This window comes from Phyllobates terribilis, unplaced genomic scaffold (genome assembly GCF_046119375.1).
Source record: "Phyllobates terribilis strain yellow unplaced genomic scaffold, ASM4611937v1 Scaffold_9__5_contigs__length_417890890, whole genome shotgun sequence".
NCBI lineage: Eukaryota > Metazoa > Chordata > Amphibia > Anura > Dendrobatidae > Phyllobates > Phyllobates terribilis.
Window position 1 is genome coordinate 146219642 of NW_027362769.1, and position 20484 is coordinate 146240125.

Consider the following 20484-nt stretch of genomic DNA (forward strand, 5'->3'; position numbering starts at 1 on the left):
TTTTTTTCTGCATCTACCTCTGAAAAAATATTGGGCTTCTAGCTGTGTGTAGGACTTGTTCTATTAATCCATCTATACAGACCTCCATCAGGTTGCAAACTGAATATATTTTTTTCTGCATCTACCTCTGAAAAATTATTGGGCTTCTAGCTGTGTGTGGGACTTGTTGTATTAGTCCATCTATACTGACCTCCATCAGGTTGCAAACTGAATATATTTTTTTCTGCATCTACCTCTGAAAAAATATTGGGCTTCTAGCTGTGTGTGGGACTTGTTGTATTAGTCCATCTATACTGACCTCCATCAGGTTGCAAACTGAATATATTTTTTTCTGCATCTACCTCTGAAAAAATATTGGGCTTCTAGCTGTGTGTGGGACTTGTTCTATGAATCCATCTATACAGACCTCCATCAGGTTGCAAACTGAATATATTTTTTTCTGCATCTACCTCTGAAAAAATATTGGGCTTCTAGCTGTGTGTGGGACTTGTTCTATTAATCTATCTATACAGACCTCCATCAGGTTGCAAACTGAATATATTTTTTTCTGCATCTACCTCTGAAAAAATATTGGGCTTCTAGCTGTGTGTGGGACTTGTTGTATTTGTCCATCTATACTGACCTCCATCAGGTTGCAAACTGAATATATTTTTTTCTGCATCTACCTCTGAAAAAATATTGGGCTTCTAGCTGTGTGTGGGACTTGTTCTATTAATCCATCTATACAGACCTCCATCAGGTTGCAAACTGAATATATTTTTTTCTGCATCTACCTCTGAAAAAATATTTGGCCTTCTAGCAGTGTGTGGGACTTTCTCTATTAGTCCATCTATACTGACCTCCATCAGGTTGCAAATTGAATATAATTTTTTTCTGCATCTAACCCAGCCAATAGTTTTGGCCTAATACCACAGTTTGGCCACTCAGCTCTGCTCGGTTCCCATCCATTGTTTTTTTGTGCAAACAACTCCAGAGTTGTTAATTAGTTAACCACCAAAATGAGTGGAAAAAGGCCTGCTGCTGGTGGAAAGGGGAATAGGCGTGTTGGGAAAGGGAAAAAAGGTTGTGTCCGTGGGGTAGGTGTTAAAGCAACAGTAACATCTGCAGAAGAAAGACCATCTTCCAGCCAAACTAAAATGTCTATTTCTTTTAGCGGACAATGTGATAAGATCCCTTTCTTACGGCCACGCCAATCGCTACAAATTCCAGATGAGGCACAAAAACAGCAGGTGCTTCAACGAATATCAAGTGCTCCTTTAAGTGGGCTCTCCTCCACATCAACTTCAACATCACAAATACTCCAGTCCTCAAAGGTGTCACCCCAATCGCACTTGCTTCCTCACAGCTCCCAAATCTCCAGCTGCCCGTCTGAGTATGAGGTAGAACAGATGGTTGAGTCTGCAGAGCTGTTTACTCATACTATAGCCTGGGAATCAGAGGTCGACTCCAGCGCTTCTGTGAATCCAGACGAGGAAATGATCTGCACTGATGCCCAGAATCTTTATGAGTCGGATCCAGGACCAGACGCAGAAGGTTCTGACCATAATGTAGACCCTCATTCCCAAACTGTAACTCCTGTTGGTGGAGACAATGAGGAAGACGATGATAAGACTCAAATACCTGATTGGAGCGACAACTTTAGTTTTTTGTCAGGGCAGGAACAGGTTGGCTCTGAGGACGACGGGTGTGATAACGCACAGGGTGATGATGATGAGGTTGGAGATCCCACTTACTGTCAACCCACAGTCAGCCAAGAGATGAGGTCAGCAGAGGAGGTGGAGGAAGATGCTAGTGACGACGAGGTCAGGTTGCGCCTTCCTGGACAGAGACGTAGTACTGGAAGCACGTCAACAACTGCATCCTCAAACACAACTCTGCCTCTCACCACAAGTCGTGGTGGCTCTTCAGGTTGCATGGGTGCTAAGCCTTGCATAGCCTGGGCATTTTTTCAGATCGATAAAGATGACCCAACTCGTGTTATCTGTAACATTTGTCAGCAAAAGCTAAGTAGAGGCCAAAAAATACATAGTTTGAGTACTTCATGCATGAACCGGCACATGGACATGAAGCATAAGTTGCAGTGGGAAGCTCAGTGTGCTACAATGCGGCCTAGCCGGCCGGGCCAACCACCGTCTGCCATATCTTGTGCATCCGCGGCCTCTTCATCCTCTGTGACTGGGGGACAGCAGTCACACCTGTTTTGGGGCGCAGACCTGCCACCTCTTTACCCGCAACAGCCAGCGTGATTGGCAGGTCATCATTTTCTTTGGAGGTGGTAACACCAGCTGGTGTTGAGCGCTGTCCGACATCGATAGCACCACCTTTGGATCAAGGCAACCTAACATGTCCGCCTGCATCTTCCTCATAGACCGGCAGTTTGCCGGGGACACCCTTATCAACCCCGTCTAATCACAATAGCCAGCCCTCGGTCCCTCAGATGTGGACAAGTAAAAGACCATTTCCTCCTAGCCATGAGAAAGCTAAGAGGTTGAATTTCACCATCTGCAAGCTCTTGGCTACAGAAATGCTGCCTTTCCGCCTGGTGGACACAGAGGATTTTCGAGACCTTATGTCCGTCGCAGTGCCCCAGTACCAGATGCCCAGTCGGCACTACTTCTCAAAGAAAGGTGTGCCTGCGCTCCACCAGCATGTCGCACACAACATCACCGCTTCTTTGAGAAACTCTGTGTGTGACAGGGTGCATTTCACCACAGACACTTGGACGAGTAGGCATGGACAGGGGCGTTACATGTCGCTGACTGGGCACTGGGTAACTATGGTGACAGCAGGACAAGGGGCTGCTATCCAAGTCTTGCCGTCCCCACGAGTTGTGGGTCAATCCTCTTTATGTCAAAGTTCCACCACTGCTTCTGCCTCCTCAACCTCCTCTCGGTCTTCCACCTGCACCCAAAGCCTGTCTGGTCATGACACAAGCTTTCTAACTGCACAGAAGGGATCCTGCACACCTCCTTACTATGCTGGCAGTAGGGCTCAACGTCATCAGGCGGTTTTTACATTGAAATGTCTGGGAAATGTGAGTCACACAGCTGAGGAGTTGTGGTCAGCTCTGGAGAACCAATTTCATGAATGGTTGTCTCCACTGGATCTGAAACCAGGGAAGGCCGTGTGCGACAATGCTGCAAACCTGGGTGCGGCCCTTCGCCGGGGCAATGTCACACACGTGCCTTGTATGGCTCACGTGTTGAACCTGGTTGTCCAGCAATTTTTAGCCCACTATCCCAGACTAGATGGCCTTCTGCAGAGGGCACGGTCGCTGTGTGCTCACTTTCGCCGTTCGCATTCCGCAGCTCAGCGACTTACATCTCTACAGAAGTCGTTGGGCCTGCCACTTCACCGGCTAAAATGCGATGTGCCTACCCGGTGGAATTCAACTCTGCACATGTTGCAGCGACTGTGGCAGCACTGACAAGCCCTGGTGCAATACGTTCTGACGTATAGCCTGGGCCAACGATATCCAGAGGTGGGGCAAATCACGCTGGAGGAGTGGTCTCAGATCAGGGACCTATGCACCCTTCTGCACAGTTTTGAAATGGCGACGAAGATGTTTAGTGCTGACGATGCCATTATCAGCATGACTATTCCGGTGATTTACATGCTGGAGCACATGTTAAACAGAATTCGGAGTCAGGTGGTGGCACAAGAGGAGGTGGAGGAAGTAGAGGAGGAGGAGTTGTATGCGGAAGGGCTAACATCTGCAAGGTCCAGACGGTCGGCAGCACCAAGGCGGCAGGTATGTGAGGGTGGGGGAGATGGTTTTACCAGGGCGCATGGTAGCAGCCAAACTAGTGAGGAAGGTGCAGGAGCCCAGGAAGAAGTGGAGGACGAACTGATGGAAGACTCATCAGATGAGGGAGACCTTGATCACATTTCTGTTGTGCGAGGTTGGGGGGAGAGGACAGAGGAAGGAAGCATGATTGTTACCTCGCCACCAACACAACAGGGACTTGGTGCTCCTGGATGCGCAACACACATTAGTGCCTTCTTGCTGCACTACCTGCAACATGACCCTCGAATTGTGAGAATTAGAAATAATCCTGACTACTGGGTTGCCACACTGTTAGATCCCCGGTACAAAAGTAAATTTGCAGAAATTATTCCTGCCATAGAAAGGGATGCACGCATGCAGGAGTATCAGCAGAGACTGTTGCAGAATCTTACATATGCTTTTCCACAAAATACCAGTGGTGCACGTAGTGAATCTCACAGTTCCAACTTGCCAACCGTGGGACCGTCAAGTGTTCAGCACTCAAACCGTAACAGAACCACAGTATCTGCTGGTAACATCAATTTTGCGGAATCATTTCACCACTTTTTTAGCCCCTCCTTTGCAAGGCCACAGGAGACAAGAAGTCTGACACATAGTCAACGCCTAGAGACGATGGTACAGGAGTATCTCCAAGTAAACATTGAAGCCACGACTGTGTCACTGGACCCTTGCTCTTTTTGGGCTTCCAATCTGGATAAATGGCCGGAGCTAGCCACTTACGCCTTGGAGATCTTGTCATGCCCCGCAGCCAGCGTTCTGTCTGAACGTGTGTTCAGCGCTGCTGGTGGTGTGCTGACAGATAAGCGCACGCGGCTCTCCACTGATAATGTAGACAGACTCACGTTCATAAAGATGAACAAATCATGGATCCGAAACGACTTTTCTACCCCTGTGTCATCCTGGGGAGAGTAAAAGCTTGATGATTGGTTAAAATCACCCTACCAACCGTTTTAAGCTTTCAAATTACTAATCATGTTTATCTGTATCTTGGCTGGAAAATAATTTGGGCTTTGTAGCAGTGTGCAGCACTGATTCTATTAGGCCATCTATAATAAGCTCCACCAGATTTAAAATTACTAATCATGTTTATCTGTATCTTGACTGGAAAATAATTTGGGCTTTGTAGCAGTGTGCAGCACTGATCCTATTAGGCCATCTATACTAAAGCTTCACCAGATTTAAAATTAATAATAATTTTTAGCTGCATCTAGCCCGGAAAATAATTTTGGGGCTCCGAGATGCGCAAGACACATAAGTGCCTTCTTGCTGCACTACCAGCAGCATGACCCTCATATTGTCAGAATTCGAAGTAATCATGACTACTGGGTTGCCACACTCTTAGATCCCCCAAACTTTTCGATCAACCTTTTCATTTTAATAAAGACCAAAAAAATGGTCATTTTTGAAATTATAAGCATTAGCAGGTTGTTAGAAACTGAAATCAAACAGTTTTCAACTCAAAACTTTATTCTAGGTGATGTTACATTTTCACATAGGACCCCTTGTTCGAAAGGAGCTTCTGAACTCTCTCGTCCATTGAATTTGTCAGGTTTTGGATGGTTTCTGCTTCAATTGTTTTGCATGAGGACAGAATACCCTCCCAGAGCTGTTGCTTAGATGTGAACTGCCTCCCGCCATCATAGACACTCCTTTTAATGATGCTCCAAAGGTTCTGAATGGGGTAGAGGTCAGGGGAGCATGGGGGTCACACCATAAGTTTGTCCCCTTTTATGCCCATATCAGCCAGAGATGCAGATGTTTTATGTGCAGCATGAGATGGTGCATTATCATGCAGAAAAATGATCTTGCTGTGAAATACACGGTTCTTCTTCTTGAACCATGGCAGGAAGTGCTGTTTGAGAAAATCCACATACATTATGGAGTTCATCTTTAGCGCCTTCAGGGATCCTAAAGGGGCCGACAATCTCTCTCCCCATGATTCCAGCCCAAAACATTACTCCACCTCCTCCTTGTTGGCGCTGTAGCCGTGTTTGCGTGGGGTGTCCATCAACCAGCCATCCTCCACTCCATCCATCTGGACCATCGAGCGCTGCACGGCACTCATCCGTGAACAAAACAGTCTTGAAATCAGTCTTCATGTAATGTTTGGCCCACTGGAGCCGTTTCTGCTTGTGTGAAGTGGATAGAGGAGGTCGACAGGATGGCGTATGCACAGCTGCAAACCTCTGAAGGACCCTGCATCTTGTTGTTCGGGGGACGTTGGAGGCACAAGCAGCTTCAAAAACTTGTCTGCTGCTATGACAAGGCTTTTTTGCCGCTGCTCTTTCAACCTGACGTAATTGCCTGTAGGAAAGAGTCCTCAATTTGCCCTTATCAGCACGCACACGTGTGTACTGTGAATCAGCTACATACTTCTTGATTGCCAAGACACTTCATCCTGATCATCGCACAATGTTGATTGTAGTCATGCCTTGACCTAAACACTCCACAATTTGTTGCTTCTCAGCAGCCGACACATCCTTTTTCTTTCCCATTTTGGCAGAAAATGTAGGCTGCTTAATAATGTGAGACAGCCTTCTTAAGTAGTCTTGCCTTTCATTGGACACACCTGCCAAACTAATTAGCACAGGTGTCTGCAATTGCTTACAGTGATATAAAGAGCCCTGACACACATCACCATCAATGAGTTTAACTGACAAACAAACAAATTCTTCCCTTATCACTCCTAAACACTTTTTGCATAATAATTTGGAACACAGTGTACATGTGCTTTTCCACAAAACACCAGTGGTTCACGTAGTGAATCTTACAGTTCTAACTTGCCAACCGTGGTCTGTATGGAGTTGTTCAATAAAGGGCCCAAAATTAAGATAACATAGATGGGAGAGGTCTCTATGAATAGAAATTCCTAAGTATTTGACACCCTGTGAGGGCCAGGCAAAGGGAAAGTTGGACTGGATGGAATCCTATATGGATTTGGGGAGGGAGACATCGAGGGCCTCAGACTTCGCTGCATTGATTTTAAAATTTGACCATGTAACAAAGTGATCTATTTCAGCCATAACAGCATGGATGGATATATGTGATTGAGTGATATATACTAGGACATCATCAGCAAATAGAGAGCACGTGTACTCGGTGCCTCCCACCTCAATCCACCTAATATTGGGGTTATGGCGAATTGATGAGAGCAGGTGCTCCGTCACTAGGATGTATAAGAGAGGGGACAGAGAACATCCCTGCCTTGTTCCATTGGTGATTGTGAAAGGTGATGAAAATGTTCTGACGCGCCCCCTGGGCTTTGGGACACCTGGAGCCGGACCCTTTTTGGTGGATGCTGGTGGTTGTAGTCTCCGTGGCGGCAACCCGGTTCCGTGGCTCAGGGCGGTCAAACCAGTGTTGGAACTATTTATGTGGTTTTGATGTTTAAATGTCCGACTACGCCACCCGTGGATTGCGGTCAGAGTGAACCGCCGCTCCAGGGCAGATCGCTGAGGCTGGTGTTGTGGGTGCAGCAGAGCGTAGCATAACTCCCCACGGGAGGAGTATAGCCTCAGGGCAGTGTATGCGGAGGATGGGGGTGATGGTGCAGGGCAGCAGCAGTAATGACACGGAGTCAGTGATGCAGTCCAGGGCCTTTACTCACAGTTCTTATTATCCAGACCACGTCTGCAGGTAACGGCTGCCCACGTCGTACTGTGCTCACCAGGTGAGGGGCTCAGACAACTCCCAGATAACTTTGAAGTGCTTCACAGGACCCCCTTTGTGTGTCCTTTGTCTGGCCTTTCTTACCAACCCTTCTGTCCGGCTGCCTCGGGCCTCCTCTTAGTAAACTTGGGACCAGTTTCCCTGACCCTATGTGGTGCCTTCCTAGCGGGTGTAGCGAGGGGCTGCGCCACATAAAATGTCACAGCCTCCTGTTTCTAGCTGAGGGTCGTTTCCTGCCTCCACTAGTTTCGGGGACCGGTCTCCCCCTTTGGCCTGACCCCTCCACGCAGGTGGATTCGGGCGTGCGGTGGCGACTCGCCCGTCCGCACCCCTGAGATCCCTTCGTTCCTCGTTCCTGGAGTCTTCTCCGCTGCTCTTCCTTCCTTCTCCCTCTTCCAGGCCTGGGCCTCTGTTACTAGGCCCGCCTCCGGAGCAGAGCTCATGCAGAGCCCCTGCTCCCTGCCACTTCTGCTCAGACTTCTCTGCACTGAACTAAGATGGTGCCCACCTTTTATACTCCCTTCTCAATACACCCAGGAACTGCTTCCTCCCTGCTCCTGCACTACAGGGTTCCCCTTCCTCAGTGTTCCCTCCCCCCACTCCAGCCAGGGACAGGGACTGTCGTGCCCATCTCAGGGGCATATTGGTCGCCCTGCCCCACGGCAATGTGGTGTAATGCATGCAGGTGTCGGGTCCTGATCCACACTACATCCTTACCTGAGAGTGAGATATCACACCTCTGGGTGAGGTGCAATACCTCTGCAGCAACCGAGCCCTCAGGGTGCTACAGTTCCATTTATCTTCAGCCTAGGTGACGTATTGCGATACAGGGCCGTGATTTTGGCTATAAAAGGGTCCCCTAGACCCCTACCCCAAGCTTTTTAAGAGAATCATATATGGCGTGCCAGGAGACTCTATGGAATGCTTTCTCAGCATCCAACGAGAGTATCTAATTACAAATTTTTAACTGCATCTAGCCCAGGAAATACTTTGTGCCTAGTAGCAGGGTCTGCTAGTCAGCGGATTATCCCGGCTGTTAAGCAAGCTACACCACCTGTAGTTTGGACACTTCATTTTTTCAAAGGAAATGCTTCGGGACCACGGGATACTCAGTGAAGAGCATCAGGAGGCACCCCAAGGCATAGGGGCTCGGACTGGCAGTAGGATGCCTTGCGGTGGACAGCCGAGCTCGATCCTTATAAAAGCTTTTTAACTGCAGCAGCTTTAGTGGACGCTACTGGAGCTGGAATTACGCGGCTGCTGGCATGAGACTTGCCCTCCAATAGATCCTTGTAAATGGATTTAAAGTGTATTCATTCAAATTAGAGAGACAATTTAAATTAAAAAGCTTAGAGCTGCCTCCACCACAGGGGGGCTCGCTCGACCCACCAGCGGACAGGCACCAGTATTGGGAGAGGGGGGCTGGCCGTCAGGGTTCACCGCGGCTCTGGCACAAACCCGGCGACACGGAGGTGGCACGGGCAGGAGCGGACTGAACGTGTCGGCTTCTCACTTTTTGGATTTTAGAAGGGCATCACATGCCTATATCTGTGTCTCCCCCTCCTTTTACTCCTCCACCTCTTTTCTTTTCGCATGACTATATGTACTTGTCACTTTTCCATGTGTTAGTTGTGTCTTCTGAGCAGTTTGTCAGCTTTTGGACACCTTTGAAGGTGTTTTCTATGTGTTTCTATGTGTTTTTGTTTGCCTGCCATTGGTTTTAACGGTGTTCGAAGGTGTTCGACGAACAGTTCGACGAACAGTTCGGCGAACACACGGGTGTTCGACGAACCGAACTCGAACACTACGGGGGTGGCTCAACACTAGTGCTAAGTCCAGCAATTTCAGCAACAGGAGCACACAGGACTGTAGTGCAGCGTTTGCTGGTATAACCACTGTGTCTCCTATACAGCCTGCCTGCCTGGTATCTGGAATGGATATTAGTCCTGAAAAGGACTGTTTGTTTCTTCTGGCAGCCTTTACAGACCCTACAGTAACTATTTAGCAGTTTATATCTCTCCCTAAATCAGCAGCGCTGTCCCTACACTGTCTAATCCGGAGCGACTGTGTCCAAGATGGCGGCGCCCCGTTTTAAATACTCGAGGTGACGCTGTGCGGCCAGCCAATCACTGTAATGCCCACAACCAACATGGCTGCAGCATTACAGTGACTGGCTGGCAATCCCTGCATGTTCATTGGCTCTGTAAAGAGCGCCAAACATGCAGGGCGGAGACCCGAGCTCCCGCCCGAGTAACCCGGAAATGCTCGGTGCTCGCCGAACATCCCTAGTAGCGTGATGCTCGGGCGAGTACCGAGCAGTGTCGAGCATGTACGCTCAACACTAATGGATAGTGATCTAGGGGTTATCGAAGATGCAGAAAAGTTATAGCAGGGCCATCCTCCTGCGATAATAAGGCATTGCCAAATAAATATTTATATAAGACATCTTTTGTATCGGACAACCCCTTTAAGCTTTGAAATCAAATGCAAACTAACCAAGAAGTACATTGGAGGGAGGGGGTGTTGGTATACTGCATCAACACTCCCCCATTGCACTTCCCTTCTAATTAGTGGCTTTAAAGCTCAATTTCTCAGCATTTGGGACCTCCGACTGCTACAAAACTGTATACAGTTGAAACCAGAAGTTTACATACACTATATAAAAAGACACATCTGCATGTTTTTCTCAATATCTGACATGAAATCAGAATAAACCTTTCCCGTTTTAGGTCAATTAGGATTATCATAATTTTTAATATTTGCCAAATGCCAGAATAATGAGAGAGAGAGAAGGTTTTAAGGCATTTTTATTACTTACTGCAAAGTCAAAAGCTTACATACATTTCATCAGTATTTGGTACCATTGCCATTAAACTGCATGACTTGGGTCAATCGTTGGGATATCCTTCCACAAGCTCCTCACAGTTGGTCAAAATTTGGGCCATTCCTCTTGACAAAACTGGTGTAACTGATCCAGGTTTGTAGGTCTTTTTTATTGATAGATGAATAAAAAACATGAACAACGATAATACATTACAAGGCACAAAACATAAGAACAAAACTGGAGATCAAGACACAAAACCCTGACACAAATCACAGAAAATAGAAGCAAAATAAATCAAACAGAAATAGAAGATTCGACCTACTGAGAAAGAACAAAATAACCATCACCACAGGAATATATACATAGACTTTTTTTTTTTATAAACAATAAATAAATATTATAAAAACCTATAAAACCACCGGCCCAGCTTCATTCATACTACTATATAGAATCCCACACAACGTTCACACTGTCCTATATACACATAAAACATGCCGTCCTATATACAAATATACAATATTATATACAATAAAACACTATAAACACAAAACACTAAACATAAATATAATTACACACAACGTATATACAACCGGAAACTAATACTAACCTACTGGTCCCACTGCCTTACCTTACAGTTACACCCTTACCGCACCTCATTCACACCACAGCAAACCAAAAATAACAATATACATACAATAGTGACATGGACATTTTTTTTTTGTATCTTTATATATTTTTTTTTATTTTTTATTTTTTTTATTTTTTTTTATTTATTTATTTTTGATATTTTTTTTTGTAATTTTTAACATATATATATAAAAAACACACACACACTAACTATCCCGCCACCCCTGTTCCAGCTCTGGCCACAAAGTTCAGGATTACTCCGAGCTAGGATTAGGCCCCAAAGTTTTTCCCCAGGCGGGGCCTGGACCAGGCCAGATCAGTCCTCTTATCACCGCTGATGAAAACCCCCCCCAAATCCCCCACCCAACCTAACTAAAACCTCCTATTATACATTATATACAATATATGCAGAACACAACCTACATACTCACCATCCAAGGCTCAAGTTTGATGCCTGCAAACCTTCTATTCTGGAGCCAGAAACACAAAACAAAAATCTAGGGTGGAAAGACATCAGCCCACCACCAGGATATAGGCTTACTATCGGACTAAGGCACCCTGAAGGAAAAGCCTCTCCAGAAATGGGCCGCCCTCCGGGCACCCAGTCTTTCACACTCCAGAGAACATACCTTCACCAGGTCACCTGGATGTTCCTACAGACTTCATCTACATGGAGGATTTTACTCTGCGTCGAGACTAAAACTCGTGCGTTCCGCGTGAAATACCTGACCACTGCGCTTACTATGAATAAAGTGTCATGGTCTCTTCTTCCAAGGTCTCAGAACGCTCCATAGGCCCACCCGACATAGGACAGAGTAGCCAGCCACGGCCAACCAATGGAAGCCCCCACCCTGTTGTACACCTCTGTATTAAAGGGACAATGAAGCAGGAAGTGCTCCATGCTTTCCAGCATGTTAGCACAAGCGTTACGGGGGCAATTCCTGTCCTCGGAGCTCCTGTACTTCAAATTGTCCCTCACATACAGCTTACCATGGAAGCAGCGCCAAGTCAAGTCCCCTGATACAGGTTTGTAGGTCGCCTTGCTCGCAGCCTTTTCAGCTTTGCCCATAAATTTTCAAAAGGATTGAGGTCAGGGTTTGTGATGGCCATTCCAAAACATTGACTTTGTTATCCTCAAGCCACTTTGTTACCATTTTGGCAGTATGCTTCTGGGCATTGTCCATTTGGAAGTCCCATTTCCGCCCAAGCTTTAACTTCCTGGCTAATGTCTTGAGGTGTTGCTTCAGTGTTGACACATAATCTTCTTTTCTCATGATGCCATCTATTTTGTGAAGTGCACCAGTCCCTTCTGCATCAAAACAACATCACAACATGATGCTGCCACTCCTGTGTTTCACAGTTGGAATGGCATTTTTAGGCTTCCAAGATTCTCCCTTTTTCCTCCAAACCTAACCATGGTCATTATGCCCAAAAAGTTAGTTTCAACAGACCACGGGACATATCTCCAAAAATTAAGGTCTTTGTTCCTGTCTGCATTTGCAAACATTAATCTTGCTTTTTTTAGGTTTCTTTTGGAGTAATGGCTTCTTCCTGACAAAGTGGCCTTTCAGCCCATGTTGATATAGTACTTGTTTCACTGTGGTTATTGACACAATCTTACCAGCTTCCGCCATCATCTTCACAAGGTCTTTTGCTTTTGTCCTTCGGTTGATATGCACATGTCAGACCAAAGCACATTAATCTCTGGGACACAGAAGCCATTTCCTTCCTAAGCGATATGATGGCTGGACATTCCCATCTTGTTTGTACATGCGTATAATTGCTTGTACAGATGAAAGAGGCACCTTCAGGTATCTTGAAACTATACCCAAGGATAAGCCAGACTTGTGCAAGTCCACAATTCTCTTTCTGATATCTTTGCTGATTTCTTTAGACTTTCCCATGATGCTACACAAAGACGCAGTGTGCTTCAGGTGAGCATTAAAATACATCCACAGGTGTGTCTCTAATTAACTCAGATGTTGCCCAAAAAAATATCAGAAGCTTCCAAACACACGACATCATTATATGGGCAGTCCAGAATTGTTTAAAGGCATAGTAATCTTACTTTTTACTAAACTTTTGACTTTGCAGTAAGTAATAAAAATGCCTTAAAACATTCTCTCTTTCTCATTATTCTCTCATTTGTCAAATATTAAACATTATGGTAATCCTAATTGACCTAAAACAGGAAAGGTTTATTCTGATTTCATGTCAGATATTGAGAAAAACATGCAGATGTGTCTTTTTATATAGTGTATGGAAACTTCTGGTTTCAACTGTAATTCTTATTGTTGTACTAGAACCTATACAGTACAGCCATAGAACTAGTTTCAGTAGGAAAATAATCCTGGCAGGCTCCTTTTAAAAGAGTTTTCTGCTTTTACAGCAATTAACAGACGCTGATAAATAAGAACTCCTACAACTTTGTTATATATTTTGTTTTTCACTTCTGCTACATTTTTGCAGACTGCTTTGTAAACTAAACAGTCTGACCCTCAACTGACACACATACCTCACATTTTCTACAATGTATCGGTGCATGTAGCTTACAAAGTATTGCATTGACTGTACATACCGTATTTTTCGTACCATAAGACGCACTTTTTTCCTCCAAAATTTTGGAGGAAAATGGGGGGTGCATCTTATAGTCCGAATGTTGTATATGGGTGTATATGGGTGTATAATGGGTGTATATTTATGTGGGGTGTGGGGGGAGCGGTATCGGTGGAGGAGCAGGGCACAGGAGGCAGCAGCTGCCTGCTGCAGCCTACACTGTCTTCGCTGCTAAAGAAAATGAATATTCACTGCTCCCCACGCCCATGAGGCGTGGGGAGCACTGAATATTCATGCTCCTTAATAGCGGTATACAGTGTAGCCACGCTGCGGCTGCTGCTGCCGGCTATCTCCTGTGCCCGCTGTTAAAGGGCATGAATATTCAACCTCTCTCCACGCCTATGGGCCTGGGGAGGGGGTGAATATTCATGCCCTTTAATGAGCAGGCACAGGAGATAGCCGGCAGCAGCAGCATCACGGCTATGAAGGAGAGTGAAGTCACTGCTCCCCGCGCACACAGACCCGGCGTGGGGAGCAGTGACTTCCGGCAGCTGATCTCTCCTTGTGAGCCGCGCATGGCAGTGACGTCATGCGCGGCTCACATGAGAGATCAGTGCAGGCAGACCGGACGCAGCGCTGGAGGAGAGAAGAGAGGTGAGTAGGAGTGTTTATTTTTTTTTAATGTGCAGCCTGATGGGGATTAGGGGGACCATGCATACCAGGACAGGGATTAGGGGTGCCATGCATACCAGGACAGGGATTAGTGGTGCCATGCATACTAGGACAGGGATTGGGGGGGCCAAGCATACCAGGACAGGGATGAGGGGTGCAATGCATACCAGGACAGGGATGAGGGGTGCCATGCATACCAGGACAGGGATGAGGGGTGCCATGCATACCAGGACATGGATTAGGGGTGCCATGCATACCAGGACAGGGATTAGGGGTGCCATGCATACCAGGTCAGGGATGAGGGGTGCCATGCATACCAGGACATGGATGAGGGGTGCCATGCATACCAGGACAGGGATGATGGATGCCATGCATACCAGGATTGGGGATGAGGGGTGCCATGCATACCAGGATAGGGATGAGGGGTGCCATGCATACCAGGATTGGGGATGAGGGGTGCCATGCATACCAGGAATGGGAATGAGGGGTGCCATGCATGCCAGGATTGGGGATGAGGGGTGCCATGCATACCAGGATAAGGATGAGGGAGCCATGCATATCAGGATTGGGGATGAGGGGTGCCATGCATACCAGGTTAGGGATGAGGGGTGCCATGCATACCAGGATTGGGGATGAGGGGTGCCATGCATACCAGGATAAGGATGAGGGAGCCATGCATATGAGGATAGGTATGAGGGGTGCCATGCATACCAGGATGGAGGGATACTAGGCATACCAGGATGGGGATGGGGACCACATATAAAAGGAAGGGGCGGCATATATACCAGGATGGGGGATATTGTCAGAATTGGGGGACATTACCCCTATACCAGTGTCAGCAGAAGACCCCCTCCCCCTTAAAAGTGCATCATGACCACATTTTTTGCTTACATTTTTATTTTTTTATTTTCCTCCTCTAAAACCTAGGTGCGTCTTATGGTCCGGTGCGTTTTATAGTCCGAAAAATACGGTAATTTCCTTGACTATCAGCAGTGAGCAGGACTAGCTACAGCATTTGCTTCTTCTGAAGGTAAACCAGTTTGTATGTATTCATTGACAGCAAATATTTACCTGGAAAATGAAGAAGTGAACAACTAAGCACAAAATTTATCTGAAAGTTGCAAAATGTTTATTTCTACACTAATTAAGCTTTATTTACTAGTGAACAACGAATCTACCAAAAATTTGACTCCGGCTAATCACTCGAATTTGTCCAGGAAATTGGATTTGCATCAAATTTATTTAATGCTGACCAAATGTTCATTACTACACCATGAAGACTCTCTACACCCCAGAACATAAAAGAAACATTTGTTAAAATATAAAAAAAATATTAATGACCTGGCTCTAACCTTCCATGCTCTGGTCCAGTTGTCTTGTATCTAGCCACTGGTGGGGTCTTCACTGGGCCATCTTCAACATTTTCTGGTGCCTGGCATTTTTGGCATCAAGTGCTTTGCCCTAAGTAAGTTGCGCCATTATGAAGTTGTGTGACACACATCCTAATGTCAAGTGGTGTGCGTCATTCCCTAATAAGTGCAGGAGCTGGCAAAGTTTTGCATGCATAAAGGCTTAGAAGATGGCCCAATGAAGACCACACCTGTGACCGGACCAAAGAAGTTTATTATGCTTTGCTTATATAGCACAATCATATTCTGCAACACTTTACAGACATAACCATCACTGTCGAAATTGGGGTTAGAATCTAAATTCCTTGTCAATATGTCCTTAGAGTGTGGGAGGAAACCGGACGACCCGGAGAAAACCCACGCAAACACGAGGAGAACATACAAATTCCTTGCAGATGTTCTTGGAGGTGTTTTAACCCAGGATCCTAGCATTGCAAAAACAACAGTGCTAATCACTCAGCCAATGTGCTGCCATAAGAAAGATAAGGCCCCTTTCTAGCACAGCCCCAGCAAATCAAATAGCAAAATATTCAGAATCAGGCGAATCTGAATTTTCGATGAAATTCAAAGTGAATTTAATCTGCCTTTGAAGTTATTCACTCTTCGCTATTATTCACATAAAATCAGAAAACATTTTCATGACTTGTATGACTTTCTGCAATGTAGACCAACAACCACCGGATGGCACTCCTGCTCCACATTACAACGCACTTTCTAAATCTCTTTATTTATTCAAAAATATTTTAGTTCTTCGTAAATTAATTATTAATTAAAAAATCTTTACATTAGAACATTAATATTGACCTAGATTTTCAAAGAATAATAAATATTTAAGGCAGGCGATATTTATGTCTCTTGATAAGTATTTAAATAGGGATTATTATGGCCTTTTATAACATAATTACTACAACTAGCATAGCTTATATTCAGTAAATTTACAGTATGGTCGTGCATGGATTAAAAGAATATTCTGCATCATTTGTATGCATCTTATGAGATTAGTATGTCTTCAAAGTAATAGGTAAAATGCAATATTATGTGGCACTCCAAAGTGTAGCGGCAGGATTCTAGTTTATTTTGCAGACTGAAGCCTATTGAAAGAGGCCGCCCTCTTTCAGAAAACTTTTCTTCTTAGGCTCAATTTGTTTTCAAATAACAAACTGTGCTTTACTTACCATCCCCGGGTCCAGTACTATGTCTCTGCTGCAGCCTCAGGCACAATATAAATGTCACGCTGAGCTCAGTGATTGGCTGCAGCAATGTCAATGTTATTCCTCAGCTGCAGCAACAACACAGACTGGGACAGTGGTAGAGACACAGCGCTGGACCCAGGAGAGGATAATTAATGCGCAGACTGTTATTTTGCAATCAGCTGAATATGTAGAGAACAATTTTCTGAAAGGGGAAAACTGCTTTAATGGGAAGCTAATCAGAAAATTACCTTTTGATCAAATCAGGTTTTTGTGTTAAATGTATTTTTTAAAATTATTTTTGCCAATGTTTTTTTTATTATATCACAATCTATATAAAAATAAATGAACTTTTGCATTTTACACACAGGTCATTGGGCCTTTTTTTAAGTGTCAGCTTCCTTTAGTTTCAGGAAACAATGCATGTACATTAGCCACATTGCTCATACTTTTACCCTATCTTTTATATTGAAGTGTCTAATAAGCGTGTGCAAAGGTTACTGTGAAGTGAGGGGGAGCAGGGTCAGATGTGACATCACCTATTGTGATTGGTGGATGTCATGTCACATTACTTGGGAATCTTACAGTATTGTATTGTTATTGTATTGTTGCTGTTACAGCTATGGAATCAGTTTGCCTTTTAGAAGTTTGTCCTGTCTCTCTCCTTGTAGCCCAGCTCTGATATAAGTTACCCCTCCCTTCTTCCTCCTGTGTCAGTGTTTGTCATCCATCTTCGCCTGGGTATCTGTATGACTGTGGTTCAGAATTGTCTTTTTACTTACTGCTATTGCACTTGTGCATAATACAAGAGTTCAGCCTGAGAATAAACCTCCTCTGGAGTCTTCATACATGCCTCTGCAGTCGAGTCAAGCTATCTGATGAAGCTTCTTGGTATGAGTATTGGTTCAATACCGACATCCATAGAAATACTGTCTCAAAATTGCATGTATTTAATATGTAACCTGAGAGCAGCATGATGTAGGGGTAGAGACCCTGATTTCAGCGATGTATCATTTACTACACTGTATTTTGCAGTTTCATTATAATCAGTGGTTTATCAGCAGGAGATTATCACTACAGGACTAGGTGTCTCGAGCCTCCTGATCCAACCACACCTCTATCACTGATTAGCAGTTTTCTGTCACTATACATTGTATACAGAAAGCAGCCAATCAGTGGTGTGGGCGGAGTTACACAGGGCTCAGCATTCAGAGAACTGCTAGATCTTAATTTTAATATCAGAATTATATAGTCATTCTGCATTCTGTGGATTTTTAAAGTAAGTATACCAGCCTCAACAGTTCTGAGATCTACTTACTTTAATAATATATGTAGTTTATGTTGTGAAATCTGGTGACATGTCACTTTTACAGCACTGTGTATGCCGTAAAGAATATTTCAAACACAAATGTTGGATTTGCCATTTTTTCCCATTCAACTTCGCAAATATTTTTTTTTTCTCTGTTGTTCAGCACATTACAGTATATGGGAAATTAAATGGTGCCATTAAAAAAAAAACACAACTTGTTCATTAAAAAAAAACAAAAAAAACCCACCTAGCTCCCATTCGGCTATGTTGATGAAAAACTAAAGAACAATCATAAACTCTTGGATGGCGGAGATGAAAAACAAAAGCAAAATAAAAAGACAATAAATGGTCCGGTATTGAAGGGGTTAAAAGGATTAATGAATACTGAATGTCCTTTTTCCTTAGAAACTATAGTGTTAGGCAGACCCGAAAAATTACGCATTCCCTTCTTTCACACCAAGGGGTCAATGTAAAGACTTGACCAATGACCCATGTAACCGAACCAACTAATGAGTTTTCACACGCGCCCGTATAATAAGTGGTGACGTCTACGGACTCGCGGTGGCTCCAGAGTGCTGTTCATATATTATTAAGGGTTTACACATCAAAACTGGGTCATTGTGGTCTTGTTGATCAATGTTTTAATCATGATGTGAGTAGCTATATCACTAAAATCCTATGTCCCATCACATTGTGAGCTGATGAGACACGGCGTCCTGATGAATGGGGTGTAATATATTCCCTGCAATGTTAATGAAGGCATTTTTCAACAAGACTTCACGTGGCATTGATTCTAATAAGCTTCAATAAAGAAGTGATGAGGGCAAGAGCCTGTGGGTATTCTAAGGGGGGTAATACAATATAGATATATAGGCAAGGGACTATAATATGCATACATGGCTGCGCATATATTATTCATATCGAAATGGACATATGTAGCAATTGCCACTTCGCCACTGTGCTCGGAACAGTCCTCCTTAAAGAGGTTGTCCACTACTTTTTCATTGATGACCTATCCTTGGGATAGGTCATTAATGTCTGATCTGCGGGGTCTGACACCCGGCACCCCCACAATCATCTGTTATCAGTGTCGGCGGTGGCTGCTAGCCGGAAGTACTCACTTGCGGAGCTGCTCCGTCTTCAGATGATGGCCGTCGCAGGGTACTACACATCCACCTCCTATTGATTTGATTAGGAGACAGATGTGTAGTACTCTGCCATGGCCACTACAAGAAAACGGCCTGCTCGGCAAGTGAGCACTTCAAGCCAGTGGCCGCCACTGCTGACACCGAAAAAAGCTGTTTGGCAGGGTTGCCAGGTGTTGGACTCCAGATAGGTCATCAATGTAAAAGTAGTGGACAACCTCTTTAACTGTCTGGGAGCTGAGGGTTAACTGTTGAGATTATACCAGATCTGACAGCAGAGGACTTAAATGGTTATTCCCAAAATGGCAATATTATTTTTCTTACAAAACACAGTAACTTAAAGTTTATTTCTTATATCTTATTGTTTTTTTATTATCTCTTTCTGATGCTCTGTAGGTCCAACTTCATCGACCTGATCCAATTCTTATCTGATAAAACTACATTTTCCAGCAGCACCTGCTTCTCCTCAGTGCTGCAGGTGGTCCCTCCCTCTGCTCTCCTGTGTGCTTCTTGAAGGAAATAGATAGATCTCAACATGAATTTTTTTAATTTCTATAGATGAGATTAAAATTGATAGTTTTGAATATAGAGATTGTGACCCACTATTTGACCAATATTCATTTACTATTTAAAAGCTACACATTTTATTTGGGGTTCATGGGGATTTTCAGACCTTGATCATGACCAGGATAGCAAACTATAAAAAAATGGAAGTTTGTGGTCAGTATCCGTGCTGCCAACTGATGAAGTGATGTCAAATTCCAGAGATAATGTCAGAGATAATGTAAAAAATGTTTATTTTATTTTTCTACACATTTCAAAGTGTAACCCACTTCTTTTTCAGGAGCAAAACCACCATATATTTATATACTCCTTTACTTTACCCTACTTGTATATATATAATTGGATATACCATAGCAGGGCATCATAGGGCACATTAGTGACAGCCTAATTTATATGAAGCCAACTTCCGCTGCTTGGTAGAATTACCTATAGGGCTAAATAAGGTGCATTATAAATTGTATATTTTAATTTACATTGTCCTAAACTATCTAGTATGAATGGAATGTTGCTTTTTGTGTTGTTTGTTTTGTCCTAGGGACTTTTATTCCATATTTAATAAAGATGATGGGTGTGTGATATGTTAGAATTGCTCTGCTTCAACATTCAACTCTGCTACCTCACTGGGCTCTGCTAGATCACTTAAGTGAGTTTCCTGACCTGCTCAACTTTGTTATACTGCTCTGATCTTTTGCATCACTACAGTGAGTCTCCTGACCTACACAGCTCTGTCAA